Below are 14962 nucleotides of genomic sequence, written 5' to 3'. Positions count from 1 at the left end.
GCGACGTCTATTCAAATATCCCCTATCTGTTCACGCCGCTCCCCACCCGCCAGCGCCTCGCAGTCTCGATCATATTTTGCGCTTCTATTCTGCGCAGCATCCCCGGGTACCAAAACGCTATCGGCAGACATTAAAACAGCTCAACTCGCGTGACGACCAATCAATTTGAAACTCTAACTCGTAGTAATATGGTGTAGATTCTTTTGCAGAATGAGTGCAAAGTTAAGGTTTAAGCGAAAGATCGATGTCGCCACCCGATACTCGGTATAGGGGTAGAGATTCAGTACAAGTAGCGTGTTGGGGCGCGGCTCGCCGCAAAGTTAGACGCGATCGAGCCGTGGCCGATAACGACACCTCGTATCCATACTCTGCAGAATTTTTAATTTCAAATTCAAGATATCTGAGCAAAGAAAAAAGATGAAGATTTTAACAAGGTAAGTTCCAGCAGCGCTAATTTTTTATAAAACATCTGTCATCATCATTTGTGAAACAGAAGGGATCTTTTATCAAAATTTGATTGCGTCGATAGCTCCCTTCTGCGCCTTGTCTCGCCGTTCCGCGCCGCCTGACATGCGCAAACGGTATTGACGTGTCGTTTCAATTTTGTTTTCATTCCTCTCAAACTATTGTCAATTTACGTTTCATATTTTTAAGAGTGTAGAATTTTGTTATGAACATGAAAAATTAATATTGTAATGTGCTTTTCCAGACGAGTTGGGGCGTGTGCGTGGCTTTGGTGCGCAAGGCAGTCGTCTTATAGGTAATGTATGGTTTTAATTTTTTTGTAAGCTTATTTTTATTTGAAATATTTCTGTTATATTATTTAAAATGCGAAATTTAAATTTTTCTACGTTTTTTAATTTATGTGTTCATAAAAAAATTATTACGTGCGTATTAATTTTTCTTAATTCTTTGTTACTGTTTATATTTTTTTAATTTATTTTTATTTGCGAATTAATTTTACGTTTTAAGTCTTCAAGAATTAAAAATAATAAAACTCAGAGGGTATTGAAATAGAAAATAGTAATACAGTAGATAGTTTTTCGTTACAAAGACCACAATTTTTTATTACATTATTATTTACTACTAAACGTTTCATTATTCTATTAAACGTAGTAAGAAGTCTTTATAATTAATGAAGAAGCTATTTATTGTACAAAGCAAATGTTACAATTCTTTATTTTTTAAAGTTAACTTTAATATAAAATGAATATATTAAGAAAATCTCTTTAATTCCTGGGTACATTATAATATTTAACCTAAATAAAAAAAGCCCAAATTAAAAAAATTACAAGCCTGATGGGCTGTGATTAATGAAATAGCGCCATCTATTGGATGCTTTTCAAAACAAAGGTTTTTAACAAAAAATAATAATAATAATGAAATAAACTAAAATGTTTTTACATTACACTAAAATATCGCAAAAACGATTTGCAATGTAAAAATCTAACCTTAACTTAAAAAAATAACCAAACTCTCTCTTTTGGATGAAATAGTGCCATCTATTGGCTAAATTTTTAAATAAAGGTTTCAACACTTTTTTTAATTTAAACGAAATAAATTTTAATTTAATACAAAATACTTCATTACTTCGGATATGTTCAAAAAAATCAAGAAAACTAATTAAGCGATTTAAAATAGTTGTGATGAATGAAATTCGAACTCGTTACTGAAATTCTGAATACTGAAATTCGAAATAGCGCCATCTATTGGCTATACTTTAAACACAGATGTTGTTTTTAATCTAAACTAAACAAACTTCAACGTTCATTCCTTTCGGCTCTGGGCCGTCACACTGGAATTTACAAATATTCTAACTCACATACGTAAAAATTAACTTACATTACCCTCTTGTCAGTCGGATTAAAATTACGCTTATTTTTTTATATTAAAGACATGTCTTATACAAACTTGTTACTTAACGCAAGATTTCACGACACTGTTGGGTATAATTTGCGCTCAAGAGAGCTGAAGATATCAGGAAGACAACCCAGTTTAAGCAAGGATTTGAAAAGACACGAACAACAAGTAATTATTTTTTTTGATTTTGCTAATAATCCTCTGGTTACACATAAGTAATAATTTTTGATAATGAAGTCCCATTCCTGGTTAGTTTAGATGGAAATTCGTTTTTCGGTTTCGTAATTCTGTTTTCTCTCAAAAATATTTGGAAGTAAAGGGCAATGAACGGCAAATGGGTACATGTTCAACTAGCTACAAAACTCTAGGTTTTGGTACCAACGTTTTTCCTTTGTCCGAGCAATTTCAATGGTCAATGTCTGACATTTTTTAGATCCTATGAATTTGGAAAAAGACGTTACGTCTTTTACAATATCTGGCGTCTGTTTTATTTAGTCATTTAACAAGATTTTCATATTCCATATTTACAAGGAAATAATTTCTTAAATAGTATTAAATTAATATCTTCGTCATATGCGAAATAGACCAGTCATATTGAGAAAAAGTAATGTTGAAACTCAAAATTCTTCTAATTAATGTATATTTCACTAATTTAGTCGAATAAAGATTACAAGGGTGTCAATAACGCACTGGGTATTTATTCTCTATCTCCGTGCAAATCTTTTATACGATAATGAACTGGCAGTTTTCTTAGCAATTCATTACAATGAAACTGCCGAGCCAAGATTAATTCTCATATCAATACTGGTTGTATTTCCTCACTCTCATTCTAGGTAAACAATTTCATCCTTCTCTTTCGTTCAAGATAAACAGTTAACTCTCCAGCGACCTCTGATGTAGTTCAACCAATTTACTATAATAGCGTAAATACGCCTCTGGGGATGTTTTTGTTTATAGCAATGGAGGCTTACAATAAGGTAAATTTATTTTCCTTAGCGAGGAAAAGTGCTGCTTTATTTAGGTACTTAAGTGAAACATTGTTTCAATTCTTGTCAATAAAAGTATGAAGGAAGTTCTTGTATTAATTTCCATTTTTCTATATTTACGTTTGGGATTTTTCGCACATACTAATAATAATAAGTATTTTAAGATAATACTAGTATGAACTAGTACGAATTTTGGGTAATTTAATTTTTTTTTAAAGATTTCTTTTATAATTTCTAAAAACTTTACGGAGGAACATTATTTAAATAAAGTTTATTATTTGCTCATGCAGTAGTAAATCACAAATATTTTTTCAATAATGATTTCAACCAATTAATAGATATAAGAACATGGAAAAGAACAAGATTAAAATGTAAGTCTTATCTTATAAGTACTTGAGATACAACGTGCCTGCCATCTGGTGTAAAATTCACGTATTAATTTAAACCCGTTGTTCAAATTTTAACTGCTCAAGGAAAATAATAGTTACGGGACCTTAATAAATATAATAGTTAAAACTCATTACCATAATTAAACATAAAATTTATTAGGAAGATGGTAATTTCCTAAATTTGCGTAGTTTCCATATCCAAAAATATTAGGTCCGAAAAATTATAACCCAAGCTTATTACTCCACGGTGAGTTAAAATTTTATCACCTCGAGAACGTAAAATTTGAGTCAACATTAGCGGCTCAACTACGAAAATGAAAATGAATAACTAATGAGCATCCTACCAAAGTCTCGCCTACAAACTTTTATTACGCGACTAAATTCAAGATGCCCTTTATCTCTAATTCCATTCGTTATAATAACGTAAATGAAAATTACGACTTTAATCTTTGAACAGTCCATTTGTTTAAGTCGTAAATTAGGGAGATTGTCTTAACAAGTCTCCATTCTCCTATCTAAAAGAAATTATAAACGACCTACCTCTTTACTTTATTAAAAGGAACTCTTTAGGAAAATAAGCTTCTTGTGGTTGGTATCCGAAAACTTTGCTACCAATTACTTGCATATTTGTCTTGAATTTTGTAAAAAAAAAAAAAATAGTAAATAGGAATTTCTCTCTACCTTTTCTTTAACACAAAACTAACAAATACGTATTAATAGGTGTTTCTCAACGAAATGAGCAATAACTTTTGTCATTTATTACATTCTTTGCTGCATTCGAACACCAGAAATAACTTAGGAGAAAAAATTCGAAAAAAAATTGGTTAAATTAGGATTCTTGCAGAAGGGATTTTGACTATAGCCTTAGTTATTAGTGATGAAATCGAAGACTATTAGAGAAATCTCTGTTAAAATTGCTTATGCCTAATAGTAGGCTACCCGATAATGACGCAAAAGACGATTATTTGGTATTATTAGGTATTCAAAAATATGGTTCCTTGGGTTTTGTTTTCCCTCAGTAGGTTTGACCATAAATTCTATTAAAATACAATTATTTTTTTCCCGCTAAATAATTTACAAATTAATGTTAGCTCTCTAGAGTTATAGATGTCGCTTCACTGGAGTTAAGCTACCCTTATATCCCAACCCTCGCACACCGCGCGGCCATTTTGTTTCAACACCCGGATTAAAATGTAATAAACCAGATTCAGAAAGCTAGTAATTATTTCATAGCTTATGGAGTTTAACTTAAAGACTATTTGATATAATTACTTAAATTTACCTACGCTAAGAATTTTATCCAAATTCGCTTAGGTGATAAAATTAAAATCTAAGCTTATCTAAACTTAAAAGGATACTTAATGCCAATTAACTTTACTAAAACGAAGAAAATGATTTAGTATTTCTTGCTACATACCTGAAATCTTTAAATTTAAAGGAGACAACTTTATTTTTACATTAATAAATTAATTAGATTAAAAGATATGTTATCTGTATTATAAAAATAAACATACTTTTTCTTTCATTACTTATTTTTTTTTTTTTTTTTAATATTTAAAATTAAAATTTCACCTTCTTAGATATTCGTTGCGAATTACTTCAATTTCATGATCTCTTTTCTCATTCCGATTTTTCTTCTCTCTTGGACTGACAAATAGGGTAACGTACGATATGCAAATGCAATTTCTGCTAATAGCTCCGCCAGTAACAAAAGCCGGCGTCTAAATGCTGGAGCTCTGACTACATACAAATTGCTACATTACATTGAACTCAATTTTCTCTTATTACATTTTAAATATATTCGATTCGCTCTTTACGTAATTAACTAATAGCCGTGCACTGTGAATACTAGAATTTTTTTTTTGTTTTTTTTTCGAGGGCTCGAAAATTTAGATCAATTCATACTAATTTTATTGTCTCCGAATCATATAGACATCATGAGTAGACAGACAGAAAAGTGAACCTTTCTTCTTCTTCTGATGTCTCTCTATTAGTGGAGGTAGGCCGCCAAACTCATACACAAGTTGTGTAACACATCGAAATGTGATCCCCCAGATTCTCTTTTAAAAACCTAAACAATAAATATGTTTCTAGAAAGTAGTTTTAGTAGAAATCCACAGTTACCTTACCACGAGTAAATAATTCAGTTTAATTTGTTGAACGTTTTTATTACACTTAACATTGCAGTTGTAAGAGTTTATTCAACACTGTTTTATGTTGCATCTAATGGGCGTAGTTAAAGTTTGTTGCCGCACTGTACATAGAGACTGCAGTCTGGAGCTAAATTAAGTTGAAACAGCCTGGACTATGTAATGTATACGTATTACAAACTGCATACCAGCGGTACAGTCGCTTCCGGAACTACAATTAAGGGGACACTTGCACGATTTACTGTACTGCTATCATAAATTAAAGTATATAATTGCATTTTCAGACATTCCGACTTTAATTTAAAAGAAATAAATGTTAGCTTACATAACTTAATTTTTTTTCGTTTTATTCAGCTAAAATATTCCTTGCAATTTAATATTTTAATTATAACCAACGAGCGGTTATTATAGCACGTTTTCTTCTAACATTAATTTTCACGCCGTGTCCGACACTTGTGCCATTCTCGTTGTTAAATTAAATTATTCCCATGTTTTTTCTTTGCTGTTTTGTTTTTCATATCCTTTAATTAACTGCTAACGGTTGTTATTTAGTAAATATTAACAGCTATTTTAGCTGTTGAATCAATTTTCACGTCTTTTAAGTCAGGGTAATAAAATTAGCAGTTTTTGTTAGATTCTATTTTATGTATATAAGTATAAAGGTAGACATGGAAAGGAATATCTTAAATTTTTCTTATCCAATTACTTTTATACACTTGATACACTGAAGCAGAGATGATGGGTAACGATGGAACAGTATTTCGGGCTTTTTCGATGTTAAATATTGGAATTATGGCACATCTCTTTACACTTTATAGGCCTATCCAACCAAAGTATGTCATAAATAAAAAGGTTATTTCCGTTCACGATTATAAAATGTAACCGTAAACTAAAAAACAAACAAAAATACAAATACTTATAAGAGTAGGTAATTTTGTACAAGATATAATAAAATTTAACCCCTTTACATTTTAGAATACACCAAGTTTAGTTGTTATATGTAGAGTTACATTTTTGCAAAAACATGTTGTCATTCTGTTTTTACTCTTTGAATTATATAACAGATATGTTTTTCAACGAGTATTTTAGTAATGGAAACTCAAAGTTTACAACTGTATCACGTTATACGGTGAGTACAAAAATGTTTATGTGCAGTAAAACGTTTTACTGCAAACGCGTAAGCTTATGGCCACGCCCAGTATTGATCGTAACATGTAAAACGTGTCGCTGTACATAAATCTCATGTAATACTGGATCGTGGCCAAGCGACTATATCCCAAGGCATTTAACTCTCAGTAATATTCATGTATTCCAAGCTCCATTTAGCTAATATTAAACAGATTATGTCACTTGGTTTATATGCTATGTAATGCTCACTTTATATAAGTGTGTTATTTATAGTAACTGCTTTTTTATATGTAGTAGGACAAGTTTAATACAATATCATTTAGAAACCAATATCATACAGGCTGAAAACAATTTTGAGTATTGCCGTATTATTTAAAAAAAATACCTATTGCTTCGAAACCTCTTAATTTGCTTAACAAAAACGAAACAAAATTTAAATCACCGCGAAAACTTATCTCTTAAAACCGTGTGCCCAAAGTTAACTCGTGAGGTGAATTATTAAGAGGAAACTTTTATAAATGGCTAGCATAATGTAGGCCTGAATGTATGAACAATTTACTAAGGAAATAGGGTATAATAGATAGCCTAATCTGACTTAAGTACGTTTTAGGCCTTCAAATTGCTTGATTATTGCAAAAACATAATAATAAATTTATATAAAAGGGAGAGTAAAGTAAACAATGAGAAAACAATATTTCAACGTTCAATATAAGCAAACGTCAAAACATAACTCTCATATTTCATCTTAATATTGTAAAAACTTTCAGATATTTATTACCGACATCGGCAACATTTTTAATTTCATGTCGTTCGTTTCGTAATTTTATTAAACTTGTTCAAGCTTTATAAAATATGTGCTCCTCTCAGATGGAACCGAAGACATATTGCTTTCGCGTAAAATATGGGACGGTTGAAATAAAAGTTATGTTTTTTTCGGTTGCCATATTGAAATGTAACATTTGCGATTGAACATTTCAGGAGCGACCCGCGGGAAAACAACGAATATGATTAAACTGGTAACCGGAGTAAACATCTTTTAGGTAAGATTTATTTCATATGTTTTTATAGGATAAGGGGACGAAGGAGCAGCGGTACTCTTTATATTAAGTGATTCGACGCTTACCCGCAACACTAGACGAACTGCAGATGTGATACCGTTCTTTAAGGAAGATGTACGCTTCATTCTTGCAGGACCGAAGTCTTCATTTATTGTATAATAATTATTTTAGCTGGACAACAGTTCAAAATTTTAAAAGATATCTCAACAACACTGAGTGAATTAACTGCTATTTCCTACAATTTACAAGTGAGTGTGATCCCTTATAATGTCATCCATTCTTTCCAACAAGCATCCAATCAAATACGAAAAACAGTGGACCGCAAATGACACAGAGGAAGGACTATAACGAGAAGACTAATGAAACATTATGGTATATATTTCCTAGATTTGAATACGCTGTAAGAATATCCTTTAAAAATGTGACTGTTATTGATTTCAATCAATAACAGTCAATTAGATAGCTAAATTCATTTAGCTATCTAATTCAAATTTAGTGAGGATTTTACGGACATATGTGTTAAAGACATTAACACGTTTTAAATTCTCTTCAGGATTTTACTTAGTAGGTAAATTATGAGTTGTCTGCTATAACAATAAGGTATATAAAGGTCGCGAAGTATTTTATATAAAAGGAAAGACCTCGCCACATCTTTCAAGCACTCCGTTTGAGTGGAATGAGATATCTCTGTCCTTATTATACGTAATATTTCAAAGGGGCTTCAATAGAGAATAGAATCTTCGCGTGTTAGTCGTTGAGTTGCGGCGAAACCTTTTTATATACGTTCCGCGGAAATCCATCACTGACAGCTAGAGATTACCCGATGTCGATAAAATTCACGATGTTTTTCAGATCGCAGCGAAATAAATCTTCTAAGCTTTACTCTCAGACAATTATAAATTAATTGAACACTGGACAGACTTTAGAATTTATTTACTTACTTTAGTCTCAATACTTTTACAGGTTTTGATGTGTCCATCATACCAATCATTAAAAACCATACGTTGGAATCACTAACTTTTAAAGTAAGCATGTGATGAGTCATTTAAGTAAGCTCCTTATCTGTTTTTCAATTTCATGTCTATGCATTTATTTTTGTAAAATCGTAAATGACATCAAAACTTCGACAGTTTTAACAACCTCGATATCGATAGTTACCAACATCGACAAGTAACAACTCTAAAATTGTTCTTACTGAGAGAATCTTGTTTGCTCGACGGCGTGCAAGATTAATGATGGCAGGACGACACTATACAAAGCCTGGGGGTGGTAAATGGAGGGCGATTCGGGGATTTAGTTCATCCCCCGCACCAGTAATGCTCCATTGATCTGTTTCGACTAATTGCCGGTAGATTTCGCCTTGAATTCTATACCATTACGGGATTTATTAATGCGATTCAATTAAGCGGTGCTTAAACTGTGTATGTGCTTGTAAATTAGCACAATTACGTAATTAATTACATTTGTACAATTACAATGTATTTCGTAGTTTGGAGCTTAATTACTCGTGAATTTATAATTTCGTGATTCGGCAAAGCGTTAATTATATTGACAATTTGACACATAACAATATTTAGTATGTAAAAGTCCGTTTGCATAATATATGTAAATGGACAGCAAATTAAGTATATAAGATCTGTTTATTACAGATATATGTACATGTAATGTATATGTTTGATAGTGTACATTATTTAAAACGGCATTTACGGTAAGATAAGATGTTACATCGACCTACAGTTCGGGGATGATGAAAAAAATCGTTTCAATTATTTCCCTTTACAATATAATTTGGACAATAACGAAATTACAGTGTTCTAAGTCGACATTAAATTAAACGTCATAAATCGTACGTCAGTTAGTATGAGTTCGCGAGCTTGGGGGCTAAATATCAATTGCTTACGTCAATTCATGACTCATCAATTTAGTCAGGCGATCGAGCTGGTACAAAAGCTCCGCGGGGAAACAATGGCCGTTCGCCTTTCAGCATCCCTCCCCGCTCAATTAAGTGAACCTTTTTGTAATACCGCGCTTTTCTCTACTACACTATCAGTACACAATGGTCGGAATGATTTGCAGGAAAATACTGACATTATACTTTTTTGTGCGGTTTCTTATTCGTTTTACTTCGCGATTCATTTGATTTGTGGGTGTCTTTGTGCTCTAAAAACAGAATTTATTCGAGATCATTTTCCATCTTTGTAGACAACTTGAATACATATTTTATTCACAAAGTCAAAAGAATTAAGGTTATAATATTATACAAACATACATAAAAATTAAAAGAATTTATTGCTAGGTTTTAACTAGTTTCGTTAGGGGTTGATAATTATTACAAAAACCTAATCTATGAGAAGTATTTAAGAAATAACTTTCAGTTTCAGATATTCTTGACGCTGCAGTTGCTTTGGACAACCCGGTCAACGCGGATCCTTATAGAGAAGATAGAAGATAAGAAGAAAGGCTAGCTGATAAAGAAGAAAGAAGAACTAAATGGCACATTCGTGATCTACCCTGTAGATCCGGGCTTTTGTAGTTTATAGTTATCAGAAGCTCGTCTCTACAGGTATCTCACGGCTGGAAGACCTCGCTACTAAATCAAAACCACTACAACGACGAAAGAACGAAGAAAGAACTCTTCGAAGATTTTTCTATATTTTGTACTGCTTTTAATGATTAACGTTGATAGTTCTTTTGGTGTATTAGTATTAAAATAGTTCACCGAAAAGTAGTAACCGCAGAACATAGGGAAGGGATACGATATTGTGCTTGTATCGTCACCAGAAATAAATATTTGTGAACTTTTAAGTTGATGTTATTTTACCAGGAAATTTAACCAACGATGACCAGTATAACAGTAAATTAAATTCTATAATATAAAATCTTTAAAACCGACTACAATATTTCTTTTGACACAACCTTTGGAGATTTTAAAGGATTTAAGACTCAGTTACTCACGTCTAAGTTTCGCAGACTGCCTACTATTGTGTTTTACTCGTAGCAATTAGGTATAATTAATAACTACTACTGTAACTGATACTAGCATACTTAGAGAAGTTTTTAAAATCTACCTTAGGCTTTATTAAATTTCATCGTTAACTAGTATACAAGTGTATACGAAAAATGAATTTTCTATTGTATCATTATTTTATGGATTGATTTTGAATTCTAGGACTTTATTTAATAACATGAGCAGTGCTCGGATGATTTTGTAAGCAACAATAACTTATGTTTACTTCAATGTTTACTCCTCAGTTTTTCATCGGGTTTGATGGTATAACATATGACATTTATCTTGTTTTGCTTTATGTACCGTGTATCCAATTTATTTTTAATGAAACATGATATAAAATCTTTCTAGAATTAATGTTGGTATTATTTTACCCCGTTTAGAAAATGAAAAGTAAATGATTGTTACTTCTTGTCTTTCACACGAATCTCTGGAGTATAATTAAAAAAATCAAAGCATTTCTTTTTACAACTGAAATATGCCGATCATGTAATCGGTTTATCTGATAGACTATATATATATCAACAGTTGGCAACTAACATGAGTTGTACAAGAATAGCCTTTGTATAGGAAAGAGGAATTGATTGCCCAAGGAAAAGAAACATGAAATGTAAAGTTGATGTTGGAACTTAAGGCGTTATGCCACAAATAGTAAATCTATTTTTAAACATTATCATTTTGTTAATGTTTTGCCAATGAAAGTCTGGAACAAGAAGTGATAAGTCCATAGGAGACACCAAAAATAATGGAAAATTAATTAAACTGAATTGCTGCCAGCGCTTCACCTCGTTGCTAGAAATTAAAGCTTATGATTAGCACTCTTGCTCATTACCTTAGCTAGTTTTTATGTAAATACTAGCTGTCGCCCGCGACTCTGTCAGTTAAAAAAAACTAAATATGAAAAATAGATGTTGGCCGTTTCGCAGACATACTGAATATGCTCACAAAATTTAATGAGAATCGGTCAAGCCGTTTCGGAGGAGTTTAACCACAAACACCACGACACGAGAATTTTATATATTAGTTTTTAAGGACAGCTAGCTTTCTTAATTAGATACAAGATTGCCAACGAATTTCAAGTTGCTTTATTTGTGTAATATATAGTACAGTAAAAATAATTAGTAGTTTCATTTACTTCATCTTTGTACATACATTAATTAAATTTCATATATTTAACGATTACCTAGAAAAATATTGTAGTAGTAGGTTTAAGGGTTCTGAACCCCATTTTGCAATGGATTACAATAGTAAGCAGTTTAGTACAATGAAACAAATTGTGACTTAGAAAGTTAATACTAGGGTATCAGAAATGGAATGTAATGCTAATAAATATGATAGATACGATCATGTTTTCGGACTTATTTTTCAATGCATTTATAATGCTAAGAATATTGGCTCTAGGGGGGGAATATTTATCGATCATCATGGTGCACTTTGCGGGAGGTATACACCTTATAGAGGGCGATATGTGGTTGAGCTGATGATGATGATGATGATGATAATGATGATGGTGTTGATATATCTATTGTCGCCAATAATAAATTAACGAAAAAAAAAAACATGCTAAGAAGTGTTCTATAAAGCGGAGCTAACAGAACCAACAATACCTGCCAAGGTCTATTTTTACAGAGTATATGATATACTTATATGGTAAGACGAAGTAAATAAATTTGTTTTTAAAGGATAGTTTTGTCAACACAAAAAATTATATATCAAACGGGAATAATTTTTTAACAACGTCCTCTTTTAGATTTGTTGGAAGTATTTCACTCAGAAAATATTTTCTTAATTTTGCTACTCGACGACAGATGGCGCAGTTTCTTACGCTTTGAGTCAAAGTTGGCACTTTTAAAGCAATAGAGAGCGTGCCTCACATAAAACAAACATGAAGCTTTCAAAGTTTCGAGATAACAGCTTTGTAAATTATTCAAAGTTTCTTCTATATTTTATAGACCAATATAGCTCAGATCTATCAATACAAAAATATCGTCGGTATGGGCAGAGGGGTAGAGAAATAAAAAATGTTTGTTTTAAAAGAAAGTGAAATTATATTATTGCAAAATGTTTAAACCATTAAAACATGATCCTTTAAATTCACAATATTTGAAGACAATCGAAAACGATAGATGTTGCACGGGAGCTCTTAATAAACTGTCCAGCTTACACTTACAAAATAAATCACCTGGTCTAGAGGACCGCCCATTTTGAGTTGGCTTATCGAACATTGATTAATAGTTTATGACAGAGATATTTTTGATACTTACCTAAAACTGTTTCTAATCTAAGCCACACCGGTACAGTCGTGAATGAAGTGTAATGAGCTGATGCAGACCAGATAATTTGAAGAAACGGTTCCTACGATCTGATACTTAAATGGTTTTACAGGGCAGTAAGTATAATACATAATTCTTGTGTACATCCTTAGAGCATTATAATTCAGAATATTTTTTCTACCTAAAAATACACATTTTTGACAAGAAACTAATAAAATCTTGATCAATCTTGTTTATCATACTTATAAAAAAAGATTTAATGATAGAAAACAGTTATTTTTATCTTCTGGTTGCAAACGATACCATATTCTAAGATAAAAACAAACAATTGTCGACGATAATATTACTAATTTTTTTGTATTAGTCATGGGATGTTTTCATGAGACTTTTGTACTTTAATAAATTGTAAACAACTCTAGATGATGTCCCTAAGTTACGGATACAAGTAACATTAAAAGTGTGTCCACGGTAGCGGATAGGCGATAGCAGTTGTCGCCGGTGATAACGTGTTATTAATGTCACACTTCGTCTCTCCATGTTTACAACAATCTTAACATGCCCTGTTGATTGTATTTTAATTGATTTTAATATAACTGTCAATATTAGATTATAGTGTAAATTGATGGCACATATTGAGTACCTATCATACAATTTAAGTTACTTAGATTATTTTCGGTATTAAAATTATGTTTGAATATCAATGTTGAAAAGTAACACAAAGTAAGACATTTTCAAAGACTTTTAAGACATCTTCATGTGAACTCAAAATATAGTCTATTTTTTACACCATTGTATTATTCATCTTTCGCAATGCGCTGTTTTTATGCGTGTAATATGAAATGCGTATTGGCAGCTTACAGCCAGCCAGTAGCCTCCAGGAAATATTAGTTTAAATTTAAATTTAAATTATACTACATTTAGAATGCAATTTTATCGGCGCGAAATAACAATAAATAGAACTATGAGTTATTCGAGAATATGTTCTATATCTGTGCCAAATTTCAATAAGATATGTAAATCAGTTGCAGAGTTATCGAGTACATTAGTAAAAACAAAATAAACGTATCCCACGGGAACAATACATAATTTTGGAATCCTAGGTAAGATCTTATCTATGATCCTATGCGTTCTTCCAGACAATGTCACATCTGTACCAAATTTTATCCAGATCCACGAAGCCATTCTGATGATACCTTGTAAGAAATATCGTAACATTCACATTTATAATGTTATTAAGATTATCCATCTAGGTCAAACAAAGTCAGGAACGTTTTATCATTGAAAACAAACCGACATCTTCGGAATGATAACTTCGGGTCGCGAGTGAAAATTTGCAACTCTTAAATTCATCTGATTGATGTTGTTCATTTATCACTCCCCTCGTTTGCGTCCCGTTCGTACATATAAAACTTTTAAATGGGTCACGAGGTCCCGTTTTGATTGCACCCAGTCCTGGCCACTTCATTTTTTACTAATTAAAATTTCTTAATCGATATCTGGCACTAATAAGTGTAATTTAATACGTTAAAGTGTTACTACATTTTGTTTGATTTGTTTTTTTTTTTATTTATTTAATATCACAGTTTGAAGATTGGAGATTACGTGACTTTAATGTAGAAATACACAATACTTAAGATTTTTATGTGTTGTGCTTTTTCCGCATTTTCTTTTTATTTAATGATTTCAAATGTCTCTTTTTTTCAAAAACCCTTGATTGTAACATTTTAAGTTTCCTGTACACAAATAAATCGGAAAAAAATAATGCCTACTGACATTGTGTAATTTTTTGAATCTCACATTTCCTGAGGCCCCCGTCAAAACATTGAAGGCATCACGTTACGTTCAACTGAGCTGATGTTATCTCACTATGATTGGAAGTGAGTGCACCGCCTCAATTTACCAGAACTCATGCCGATATATCAATAATACCGTCAAAAAAGAAACATACAATTATTTATTACGTAGTTAAAAATCGGTGAGAAAAAACTGATTAACAATTTTACACAAGCGAGAATGAAGTCTACAATTATCTCGTATAAACGAAATTAACATCACCGAAAATCCTTTAGCCTTAAAATACGTATTAGAAAATTTATGTAAAGAAAAGAAGT

The 14962-nt window shown here is 31.6% G+C and overlaps 1 long non-coding RNA gene across 1 annotated transcript; it reads left to right on the top strand.

Moving 5' to 3' along the window:
* The first annotated feature begins 337 nt into the window (after positions 1-337).
* Positions 338-7553, top strand: LOC123721229. Its single transcript, XR_006756183.1, has 3 exons — positions 338-434; positions 710-760; positions 7492-7553. It is a non-coding gene; the product is annotated as an uncharacterized LOC123721229 (long non-coding RNA).
* The last annotated feature ends 7409 nt before the right edge of the window (positions 7554-14962 follow it).

This window comes from Papilio machaon, chromosome 9, assembly GCF_912999745.1.
Source record: "Papilio machaon chromosome 9, ilPapMach1.1, whole genome shotgun sequence".
Classification (NCBI taxonomy): Eukaryota; Metazoa; Arthropoda; class Insecta; order Lepidoptera; family Papilionidae; genus Papilio; species Papilio machaon.
This window is presented reverse-complemented; position numbering and strand designations above follow the sequence as displayed.